The sequence below is a fragment of the Lissotriton vulgaris genome, unplaced genomic scaffold (genome assembly GCF_964263255.1).
Source record: "Lissotriton vulgaris unplaced genomic scaffold, aLisVul1.2 SCAFFOLD_1189, whole genome shotgun sequence".
Taxonomy (NCBI): Eukaryota; Metazoa; Chordata; class Amphibia; order Caudata; family Salamandridae; genus Lissotriton; species Lissotriton vulgaris.
This window is the reverse complement of record NW_028249039.1, coordinates 365,477-378,607: the sequence shown is the minus strand read 5'-3', so window position 1 is coordinate 378,607 and position 13,131 is coordinate 365,477.

The following is a 13,131-nucleotide window of genomic DNA, read 5'->3' as shown; positions in this document are numbered from 1 at the left end:
GTCCCTGGCAGTCGTGTGGAGAATCTTCCAGCAGCATTAGAGGTAACATCATTGCATGACTGTTATTGTCTTCAGGGCAATGCCACTGGGCATGTACATTGGCTAATGCAGCATGGCCTCACAAACAACTTAATCCTATTGTGTAGTAAGTGTGTTTACCACAGGACATTGAGCCTCATTGCTGTCAACGCACATCTCTTGCCAGTCTGCATGCTTTCAATATGGCATTGTTTACGAGGATTGTTCATATGTGTTTACGTGTACAGTGACAACATGCATGCTGTTGGTAATGGCAAATATACCATATTGTTCCTGACGTACATGGTTTTGTATGTGTTGTTTAGCTTGCTACACACGACGTGTAGGCTACACCTGCTGACGCTGTGTGTCCTGTGCCCTGCTTTGCCTTAGGCTGCCTAATCCTGTGCCCATGATCTCTGGCGAATGTTCACATATGTTGCTTGCGGTGACCCATGGGTAACCGGACACTTCAGCCTTCACATACACATATCACTTTGTGCCCTGCTAGAATCCTTGGTTTTGTGTGCTTGTTTAGCATGTTGTCTCACCCCTTCTGCCGTCATGTGTTTACTCATTACTGCTGCTGCATCCCCAGCCACAACGCTGCACCGAGTGGCCAGATCCTGCACCACACACGCCTACAATATACTCCTCCATCCATCTATTCTTAAAGCATGCCGCAGCTTGTCTGTGCAACTGTTGCACAACCTCCATGACACAGGCAGGTCCGTCAGCACCGGCAACAAGCACACTGCAAGACACTCAGCTCATTTCCTGACTCTTGTGACACAACAGACTCTTGCTCTGCTTTTCCAGTTTTCTTTTCCCGCCACTGCCTCCCCTGCGGCCCCGCCCGCCTGCCCATTCGCTGCCCTCTTTCCCGCCCCCCGCCTCCTAGCTGGTCCTCCCTCCCCACCTACCCTTAAATTGCATCCGCTGCGCGACTGTCTGCGCCCGTCCGCGCCTGGACCGCGGCCAGCTCTAGGACCCCTGGCCCTCACACCACCCGTAACGCATGCCACGGCTACGATGCCAGCACCCTCATCGCACTCAACCATGGATGCCTCCCCAACTGCTACAAGGCCACCCCCAAGCGCACACACGGCCCTTTCACCTGCCAGAACTGCAACTTCTCCTGCTACAACAACGCCGAGACCACCACAGCAATGGAACACAACCAACTACGATGAATCCTGCTCAACACCCGCTCCGCACTCAAGCACGCCGTTGAGCTCTGGGACCTGCTCACCACCACTCCACCAGACATCGCCTTCTTGACCGAGACCTGGATGAACGATGCCTCCACCACAGACATCGCAGTGGCCATCCACGACGGATACAAGATCTTGCGCAGAGACCGCACCAATGGAGCCGGGGGAGTCATCGCCATGATCCACAAGAACACCATCAAGATCTCCACAAACACCAACGACACCCTTGCCACCGCCAAACACATGCACTTCAAGCTCCACACCGACCCCAACACCACCCTCAGAGGCACCCTTATCTACAGACCACCAGGCCCACGTCCCCAATTCTGCAACTCCATTGCAGACTTCATCAGCACGCACACCCTGACCTCCACCAACTACATCCTGCTCGGCGACCTGGACTACCACATAGAAAACAACAACGACAGCAACTCCTCCACCCTGATCGACAACCTCGCCACCCTCGGACTTAGACAGATCGTCACTACCCTGACCCACATCGCCGGTCACACGCTCGTCGCCATCTTCACCGCCAGCCCCCACATTGCCTTCAGCCACACTTCCAAGCTCACCTGGACCGACCACCACTGTGTCCACTACACCTTGCAGAAACCCCTCTCCGAACACCGCAGTCTACAGATCTCCCGCCGACGCTGGGGAAAAGTCACCAAGGAACGACTGGAAAACACACCTCGCACTCAACCCACCGACCCCGAGGAGGGTGCCTGCACCCTCAGACTCTGGATGGAGGACTGCGCCAACACCGTAGCACCCATGAAACAACCCACTGACAGAGACACCAGCCAGAGTGCCAGCTGGTTCACCCCAGAGCTCCTAGCCTCCGAGCGCACCTGCCGGAAACTGGAGGACAACTGGCTCAACGACAGAACACCCGCCACCCGCACAGCCCACAAAGACGCCATCCGCAACCATCGACACCTCATCAGGACCACCAAAAAAGCCTCATTCAAAGACCACCTCGACAACAACGCACACAACAGCAAAGAGCTATTCAACATCGTGAAAGAGCTCTTCTCTCCCAGCTCCTGCACCAATGACATCCCGCCATCACAAGCCCTGTGCGACACCCTTGCTGCCTTCTTCCACCGCAAGATCACCGACATCCACAACAGCTTCACCCCCCGGACGCACCCCACGTACCCCGCCACAACGAACACCCCGAGCCCCACCGACCACGACCCCCTGACCATTTGGATCCACATACAAATGAAGACATAACCAGGACCATGAGCACCATCAACTCAGGTTCCCCGTCTGACCCGCTCCCCCACCACATCGCCAACAAAGCCGTCAGCATCATCGCACACCACCTGCGTAACATCATTAACCTGTCATTCGAGACCGCTACCTTCCGAAGAGCTGGAAACACACCGAGATCAACGCCCTCCTGAAGAAACACCAGGCTAACCCAAGCGACCTCAAGAACTTCCGGCCCATCTCCCTGCTTCCGTTCCCTGCGTAAGTCATGGAAAAGATCGTCAACTCTCAGCTCATCCGCTACCTACAAGACAACAGCATCCTGGACCCTCCCAGTCAGGCTTACACAGCAACTACAGCACCGAGACCGCCCTCATCGGCGCCACAGATGACATCAGAATCCTACTCGACAGCGGCAAGACAGCAGCCCTCATCCTCCTGGACCTCTCTGCCGCCTTCGACAACGTTGGCCACCACACACTGCGCACCCACCTCTCCGATGCAGGGATCCAAGACAAGGCCCTGGACTGGACTACCTCCTTCCTCACCGACATAAGCCAGAGAGTCCGCCTCCCCCGTTCCACTCCGGATCCACCACTACCATCTGCGGCATCCCCCAGGGATCCTCACTCAGCCCGACTCTGTTCAACGTCTACATGCCCCCCCTCGCTCACATCGCCAGACTACACGACCTCAAAATAATCTCCTACACCGACGACACCCAGCTGATCCTCTCCCTCACCAAACACCCCCTCACCGCCAAATCCAACCTACTCCAGGGCATGAAGGCCATTGCCGAATGGATGGAGGAAAGCCAACTCAAACTGAACACGGACAAGACGAAGGTCCTCATCTTCGGACCCAATCCCTCAGCGTGGGACGACTCCTGGTGGCCAGCATCACTGGGAACCTCCCCCAGCACCACCCAACCACGCAAGCAACCTAGGGATCATCCTCGTCTCCAAGCTCAGCATGACCAACCAAGTCAACGCAGTCTCCTCCTCCTGCTTCCACACTCTCCGTATGCTCTGCAAGATCTACAGATGGATCCCGATGGACACACGGAAAACCGTCACCCACGACCTCATCAGCAGCCGACTCGACTACGGAAACACCCTCTATGTCGGAGCCACGTCCAAACTCATCAACAGACTCCAAAGAATCCAGTACGCCTCCGCATGCCTGCTCCTCAACGTCCCACACCTTGACCACATCACCCAGCACCTGGGAGACCTGCACTGGCTCCCCGTCGACAAAAGAATCACATTCAAACTCATGATCCACGCACACAAGGCACTCCACAACACCGGCCCAGCCTACCTCAACGGCAGACTCTCCTTCTAGGTACCCAACAGGAAACCCAGCTCCGCCGACCTATCCCTGGCCGCCATCCTGCGCATCCACAGGACCACTTCCGGGGGCAGATCCTTCTCCCACCACGCCGCCAAGTCCTGGAACGACCTCCCCCTCCTCCTACGACAGACCGCAGACCTTCCGGCATTCAGAAGACTGCTCAAGACCTGGCTCTTTGACCACTAGCTGCAGCTCCCCCCCCAGCGCATTAAGACCCTAGCAGGTAAGCAGTGCCCTTTACAAATTCCCTGATTGATTGATTGGTTGCTCCAGCCACCCTCCACACATTGAACACCAGACAATCATCCACCTGGTATCACGCTACCACAAACACACCCATGACAGCTTCTCAGCCTGTGTGTGCAACTCATACTGGCAACACGATGCAGCCTCACATAACAGTGCATCTACGTAAACCAGGTCATGTGCCTCGTACAGCACACACACAACTTCCAGCAGCACTACATTGTACTTCGTTACCACATCAACACAACAGCACCACACATCGCCTTCATTACTGTAACGCGTGGATAGTCAAAAACCCACAGGGACCACACACCAAAACCAGAATTATGAGTGTTCCACCATAACAAGGAACACCTTTAGAGTCAGATACCAAGGACACACTCCGCATTGTGAAACATCTGCACATCCGGTATCACACCAACAGCCTGACCACCCTCATTGTAACTATCATCTACAGCTCTCCAATCCTACACACACAATTTGGCTAAGCCATCTATCAAACAATCAATCTATTCATTTTTTGAGCGCCCTACCTACCCATGAGGGTCTCAATGCGCTGGGGGGTTGGGGGGGGGCTGCTACTGATTGAAAATCCAGGTCTTGAGAAGTCATCTGAAGGCCAGCAGGTCCTGGGTCTGTTGTAGCCTTGTAGGGAGGATGTTCCAGGTCTTTGAGGCAAGGTAGGAGAAGGATCTGTCACTGTGGGCATCCTGCATATGGGTGACCCGGTGGCTCACTTTCCGGCGGACCATCTATTGGAGGTTCTCCACCAGGGCTCTGGTGGGAGGGAAATCTTGCTTACCTTTGAAGGTTTTTTTTTTTAAAAACATTTATTTATAACTTTTTTCATACAAAGTAAGTAGGCATTCAGCAAGGCACTTCATAATTACAGCATATACTGGCAAAATCGATACAGTGGGGTAACGTTTGGAAGGACAGTCCCATACACGTATAGTCAGGAAGTGGGGGCTATTAAGCCAATGGGTTGTGTAATCTTCATACAGAACACCAGCATTCATATAGAAAAAGTGGCACACAGTAATATCATGAAACAGTAAATGCAATAAAGCAAAACAATCATCATCCCCCACAGTGTTAGATGATAACGTTATCTGACGACAGTTTCAGGCCTATCGTGGAGCATCCCCTCCCCAAAGACCCTCCAGTGTTCCTGCATCATGTTGGTCCCCACTACCCTCATTGTCTGCCTCTTGTTGTAATGTGTTTTTCTGGAGCGGTCCCCAGATATCCGTGGGCCTAGACTTTATAGGTTGCAATTCAGCATATATTGTGTGTTGGTCCTGACTATGTAACATATCCTGGAACCACTCCTTGAATTTTGGGGCTCTTCCCCTCACCCATCTACATGCCAATCTCCGTTTGGCCAATAAAAGAGCTGTGTCTATAAATTTCCTATGTGGTCTGGGTATGTGGGGAGTGTGTCCTAATAGAAACAGCAGTGGGTCCCTGGTCATCTTGATGGGTACTATTTTTTCCAGAGCCTCGTGTATCAGTTCCCAGTAAGTTGAAACCTGTGGGAATAGCCAGGCGAGGTGGAAGAAGTCGCCCCCCGGGTGCCCACATCTCTCACATCGGTCAGAGTCCTTAAGGCCAAACCGATATTTACTGGCAGGTGTATAGTATACACGTTGGAGAAATTTATAATGGATGAGTTTAAATCTACATCTAGACGTGATGCGACCCGTCAGTGTGCAACAATACTCCAAAGCATCATCAGGTAAAGCCCCTCCCAGGTCCTGTTCCCAGTAGCTGCGTGCCCTCCCACTATCCTCCAAGGAGTGTGCACTCAGACTGCCTTACAAGCCAGAAACCATATGTGCACCCTCGGAGCTATTAAGCAGTATGAGCAGCGGAAGAACGGCTTCGGGTTCATCCGGGTATTCTACCAGTAGCTTTCTCATTCCTTCTCGAAGCCGTACATAATAAAAAACCTCCAGGGGGGTAGGGTCGGTGTCACCCAAAAATTGTTCCTTAGGGTAGAATTTTCCATTATGAAATACGTCCCCCCATGTGGATTTCTGTAGCTTCCTGCACATGTTTTGGAAGCCAGTCTCCTGTAGCACTACCAGCTGTGGGTGGTATGTCAGGGGCATGTGTGGTGCGTACAGTAAGAGGAGTCGGAGCCTGCAGAGTATTCTGCGCCAGGCGTCTACCGTGCACGATACTGTGTTCGGGTGCATGTCCAGCACAGCAATCGGCCCATGTACTACGCCGGCTAGGGGAAGCAGGTGCGCTATCCAGTCCTCCACCGCCAGCTGTGGCATAAAGGGAGTAGGACGCAGGCAGTGGTATAAGAAGTGTGCCTGGGCACTAAGATAGTAGGCCTCAAAGTCAGGGATATCAAACCCTCCCTTAGCGTATGGTTGCGCCATCACACTCCATCTAAGTCTAGGTTGCCGCCCTCCCCAGACCAGTCTTATGAGCTCCGTTCTTAGCGTTTTGAAAAAGAAGCGTCCCAGGTAGTAGGGAATATTTAGGAAGAGATATAGGAAATGTGGGAGGACCACCATTTTGACCAGGGAGACGCGCCCCGCAATGGACAAGGGTAGCGCTATCCAGCGCGTCACGGTTTCTTGCAGCTATGTGACAGCCGTGCCATAGTTCATACGTAGCATCTCTTCCCGGTCTCTGGACACCCGTACCCCCAGATATTTCAGATCCTCATCGCACCACTCAATCGGGTAGTCCAATGGGAACTTGCTCACAGCAGGCGTCAATGGCAAAAAATGGGATTTGCACCAGTTTATATCGACGCCTGAGATCCTGCCAAATACCAGAAACTCGCGCAACATCACATTCAAATGAGTTTGTGGGTCCTTGACATAGAGCGTGACGTCATCTGCGTATAGGGACACAGATATTTATCTCTGGAAGCATTGGAAAGCACTATTTTTGTGTATCTGCCTCAATCTGCAAGCCAAGGGCTCTATTGCGATGGCGAATAGGAGAGGGGAGAGTGGGCATCCCTGTCTGGTGCCTCTCGTAAGTGTTATCTAATGTGACAGGTGGCCATTGATAAGGACCCTCACTGTGGGCGCAGTGTAAAGCAGTTTCACCCATGCTTGAAACACTGGGGGGAATCCCATTCTCTGTAACACCGTGAATAAATAGCACCACTCCACAGAATCGAAAGCTTTGGAAGCATCCAGAAACACCGCGGCTAGCGGGGTGTCTGGTGCTACAGTGTTGATTAGGGAGAATAGAGTCCTAAGATTATGGCTCGTAGCTCTCGTGGGGACGAACCCTGATTGGTCCGGAAGTATTATTTCGGTCATGAGCAGTGACAGCCTATTGGCCAGCACTTTAGCCAATATATTTGCATCACAGTTGATAAGTGATAGTGGTCGGTATGAATCACACATTGAGGGCTCCTTCCCGGGCTTCAGGAGGGAGGTGATAACCACTTCACGCATAGAACGAGGTAGAACTCCCACCTCTAGTGAATCCTCAAAGACTTTGCGTAGAACTGGTGCCATAATATCAATGTAGCACTTGTAAAATTCGGCCGGGAGGCCATCTAAACCCGGCGCCATTCCATTTTTCAGGGACATAATAGCATCTTTTATTTCATCGATTTCAAGAGGGGCGCCCAGGAATTGTCTGTCCACATCGCTAAGCCAACAGAGGGCCACATCTCCCAGAAAGGAATCAAATTCAATGTTACCACTGGCCTGGGAAGTGTAGAGCTCCGTATAATGTCTAGTAAAGGCCTCCACTATTTGAGCATTGCCCCTTAGCGTATCCCCTTGGCTATCAACTATCTCTAGCACAGTGTTGGTACCTCGGGTATTACGTACAATGGTGGCTAGCGTCTTTCCAGGCCTTTCCCCTTCCCCATATCGTCTGGCACTCCAGTATTTGTTACGAAAGCGTGTCTCCGCTTCATATTCTGTCAACTTACTCCTAAACGAGGTTTGCGCTCCCTGACTGTCACTGCTCTGCATGCTGTATTCCAAGTCTCTCAGTTCGGCCTCCAATCTGCTAATCATCCGTTGAATGTCCCGCACAACACCAAACCCCTTCGAAATACACCATCCACGCACCGTGACCTTAAAGGCCTCCCAGATCTTTTCTACGCTTTTGACAGAGCCATAATTACGTGGGAAAAAGTCAGCAATGTCATTACGCAATTCCTCCCTAAATATTAAGTCCAGAAGCGCCGTGGGTTGCAACCGCCAAGGCGGTCTGGGGTGGTCCAGGCCAGGAATCTGTAGTGTAACTACCACAGGGCAGTGGTCCGAATATGTGCGGGCCAAGTTTTTCGCACTGAATACAGTGCCCGCCAAGTGATGTATCAGGAGACAATAGTCCAACAGCGCCCAGGTCCCTGTATGTGAGGTAAAGTGTGTACCTTCAAGCTTCCGGGGATGTAAGTGTCTTCAGCTATCTACTAGCATGCCGTCCAGCATTATGCCCTGCAGCACCTCTCTTGATTTAGGGTGATATTGTGCCATGCCATCCGCCCTGTCCACCGTAGGCACCATTGCCACATTAAAATCACCCCCCCATATGACATGTGTGGACCCAACATCTAGTATTTTACCCCAATGGAGTATAAAGAACTCAGGCTTATCCACATTGGGAGCATAGCAATTCACTATCGTAACTGTGGAGTCTCCAAGCCTGCCCCAAACTATTGCATATCTGCCCGCTGCATCAGTTGTCTTACCCTGTAAAAGGAAGGGACATTACGTTTAATCAATATTGCAACTCCCCGGGAGTACGAGGAATAGGACAAGAAGAATCTGCACCCTGCCCATCGGCTCGCGAATGAAGGAGTGGTATGTGGGGGAGTGTGTGTCTCCTGCAACAGCACCAGTTGTGCACCATGTCTATCAAGGTATGCCAATATTTGTCTACATTTCCTAGGATTGTTGAGACCCCTAACGTTCCATGACAATATCGTTAACAATTTATTCGAATCATCTCCTTTGGTAACCATCAGTACATTTTGTCTCCAATGTCTGCAAAGTCATCACTTTTGGGGACCATCCTGACCTCCCCATCCTTCCCCACCTTCTCGAGTTCTGCCTGCCTTGTGCCCTGAACATAACGGTCAACTAGTCCCCTCTTTCCACTCATACAGAGAGGTACCCCCCTTCCCACTGAAGCATCCCCAACTTGCCAGTATATGTATCCCCCCTCCCACCCCCATGTTCTTCCCAACCCCAACAACTGCAACAGAGAAAAAATACGCCGTGGGGGAACACCCTCTGGGGGAACCTCCAAAGAGCATCACGACCCCTCTCTTCCCCTCGCACCTTCGGACCTGTACCACCACTAGGCGCCAATCGAGGAGAGAGAGTGGTCCCCGGCATACATTACCACTGGGCCTACTTGGAGCCTGTTGTCTTCTGCGCTCTGCGTTCTTTTGAAACGTATACCATTAATCGTGAGCGCCCTGGGAGTGTAGTACAATCCTAATTGTCAATGTCAATCCATGTTATCCCCGACAGTCCGTTTGTGGATATCAATCATCATTGTCCATGCCTTGGTCCAGATCTCGCTGTGCAGCATCTTGAGACAGTCCGCCCTTGTTACCTCTCCGCCAAGACCGCAGGAAGTCCTCCACCTGTTGAGGGTTTGTAAAGAAATGTTGTTTGGCTTGGTGCGTCACTCGGAGTCGGGCGGGGTATAACAACGCGTAGTCGATTTGTGCCTCACGCAGCTTTTTCTTCACCCCAAGGAATTTGCGCCGTTGGTTCTGCACCATTGGAGTGAAATCCGGGAAGATGGAGGAGGAAACTCCATTATATGTCAGCTCTTGTTTGATTCGCGCAGCCCTTAGCGCCACATCCCGGTCGCGATAATTCAGCAACCGTGCGATAATGGGCCTGTGGGGGGCTTCGGGCTTTGGTCTGGGGCCCAAGGACCTATGCGCCCTCTCAACTATAAATTGCGTAGAGAACTTGTCGGCACCTATAGAGGCAAGGAGCATCTTCTCGATATAGTCCTCAATACGCCCAGTGTCTGTGGATTCGGGAACGCCTGTGACGCGGATGTTGTTGCGTCGCCCCCGGGCTTCCAAATCCTCATTCTTAGCGGCAATATCTCGCAGTAGTTTGTCCACCCTTGCCAGCTGTGTGGAGTGGCCAGCCGTTATGTCATCCGTTTCAGAGATTCTCCTCTCCGCCTCTTTGATTCGATCCTCGTGCTGGTCCACATTATGTACAAGGGCATCCAGTCTAGAGGACATCCGGTCCACCTTGTCCACTACGGTGGCAAATCCTTGCCGCATTTCCAGTAGGATTTGGCGCATGTCCAGCTCCGATGTGTCCTCAGTTCCTCCCTGTGCATCCGAGCTCTCTGAGGTCCCCTTACCAGCCGGTGGTTTAGGCCCTTTCTTTGCCGCTTCGAAGGTGAGCTTAGGCTGCCGCGTATCCGGCTTCCCCATCTCTGCACAATGGTCGGGAACGGACCGGAGGGGCGGCTCACACAGGTCAGGCCGCCGCCTGGTGTACAATGTCCTCTACGATAATATCCTCCCTGACAGTGAGCTTCAGAGGGTCGCCTGTGTGCCCATCCGGTGGCTGCACCACGGTGCACGTTAGCAGGAGGTGGTATTTACAGCATATGCAGCTTTTTGGGACGTGTGTTCTTCACTTTCAGCAGTCAGCCACAACCTGCCCCTGCCAGGCCCCGGTATCAGCACCTCTGCGGTTGCTGTGTTACTCCAGTAGGCGCTTCACCACTTCAAATAGGGCCACCACCGTCCTGGATTTAGTGAATAGGCAGTCGCCTTATTAGCACCTTCAGTCCTTTTGCTCACTGCCGCAGCAGCGGCTCCAGGGTCACACGCAGTAAAGTCCGGGATATGCAAGGCAGGGACATGCACACACGTGGGCCTCGCGGGAGTCTGTTTCGTAGACCAAACATCCAATTGGGCCTTACAGTTCCCTCAGTATGGTTGTTAGCAGCACTACAATCCGAGGCCTCAGCACAGTCGTCCTCGCCCCCGCAGCACCGCACCCCGCAAATCTGGATATGCGACGTTCGCATTGCGGCGTTTCAGTGAAACTACAGCCCCCAGGCGCCGTCGGGCCACAACAGTCCTCCGATTGTGTGCTTAGGATAATTTTCGCGCTTCGTAGAATGTGGGCATGAGGGGATGTACCTATGACATTGTATAGCAATGTCCGATAGCGCGCCGAGAGGACTGTGCGCCGTCAGCCTTACTCAGCGCCGCATCCACCCATAGCGACCTCTCCGTCTCTCCCGGGGCCTACTGCACTCATGGCGAGCCGCGGTCTTTCCTGCTCTCTGTCGCTGCTCAGCGCCACTCCACGAGCTCTGGTCCCGCAGCCGGTCGGCACTTCAGAGCCTCCGCCAGCCGGCACACAGCAGCCGATCCTTCCCAAATTTCCAGCGAGTGTGCTAACAATATAAGGAAGCTTTGTAGCGCACAACAGCTCATTTTCTTCCCAGTTTGGCAGGATTGATGAAGGATATTGGATCCGGGGAGTAGGAGCCTCACCTAATGGCGGCCATTCCACTCGTGCGCCCTCTAGCGCCCCCCTACCTTTGAAGGTTCCCTCGTTTCTTCCTTGACAGGGGCTTGGAGGCCTCCTGCCTCAGGGAACCTGTGCCTCAGCATCTACTGCACCAGCATCTCCCGGCGCCGTGTGACCCGTCGTGCCTTTCCCTCCACCCCTCTGCCTTCAGTCCTCTTTTGCGGACTGTTTTTCCTTCCTGCCACCACTGCTGACTCCGCCGTCCCAAGAGGCCTGCTGGCTGGACTCTTGGGGGCGCAACACGTTTGCCTCAACCAGTGCTGCCCTGCGGGCTCTGAACACCTTTTGTGTGCTAGCTCGGGCCTCCTCTTGTCTGTGGGACTCGGCTGAGTCTCTGTGATCTGCAGCGTCCTAGGAGGGTTGTCAAATGGACTTAAGGCATCATGCGTTGGATGGCCGGGAGCTGGCTGCATTTATTCTCCCCTCCGCCCTGGACATCTCAGAGGTGTTGGGCCGGGCCATGGCTTCCTCGGTCGCTCTCCATCGCCATGCTTGGCTTCGGGATGGAATATTCCCTGAGAATATTCGGGAGCGACTCATTGATCTTCCGTTTGATGGCAGCCTATTGTTCCATGCCCCGGCCGGCTCCACCATCCAGAGGTTCTTGGCAGGGCTCTGTCCTCCTCCTCCTCCTCCTCCTCCTCCTCCTCCTCCACCTTATCATACTCTGTCCCCTCCTCAGTGATTCCTGAGTTGCGTTGATTCTGGGCCTTCTTAGGCCGGTTGTTCTGGCTGTGGAGTGCTTTTTCTGGCCATTTTGTCCTTCTTGGGACTTTGGCATTGTTGGCTGCTGGGCGGCCCCTTTGTTGATTATGTGTATGTGTTGGAATTGTTGCGCAGACTTGGCCTTGAGATTAGGCCTTCTGCTTGCTTGGGCTGCTTGTCAAGCCTTTCATGGGGGTGTTTTTTTCCTTGTGGCTCTTTTGTTTGTTACCTCTGCTGCAGAAGTTCTTCCATAGCGGGTTCCCATGTTTGGGGCTTATCGTACCCTAGGTCATATGGCTTGCGCTCTGCTGGAGGGTTCTGGTCACCTTCAGGTGCCTCTTCTCCATGGCATTGTGTCGGCTGCTTTTGCTCCTTGAGGTTGTGTGAACGGCCTCTCGTAGTGGTGTGCCCAGGCATCTCCTCCTTTCTTCGCTCCCGTCCTGAGGTCTGGGACGCTCCTGTGTTCTCCCTTGCCAGGCGCCGCCTGCTCGGCCTTCCTGGGGCCTCGGGCTGTTCTTCTTCTTGCTTCTGGCGGCTTGACTGCCGGCGCTGTTCTGTCTGGCAGGCTGCTCTCCATCTGGAGTGGGTTCGCCTTCTTTTCCCTCATTTCCCTGGGCTCTCTAGGCTTCTTCTTCCGCTTTTCCAGTCTTAAGCTTGGGCAGAAGTTATGTTGCCTTGTGGGTGAGTGGGATGCTTCGGCCTCTCCACCCTTGTTTTTGGTTCCACTGCTGTGAGTGTATGAGCCTCTTCAGCCTTCCTTTCCCTCTCTCATCCCCGCGTTTCGGTGGTAAAAGTGGTCCAACCACCTTCTTCAGGCACAGAGATATCAATTTTTTTTACAAGTC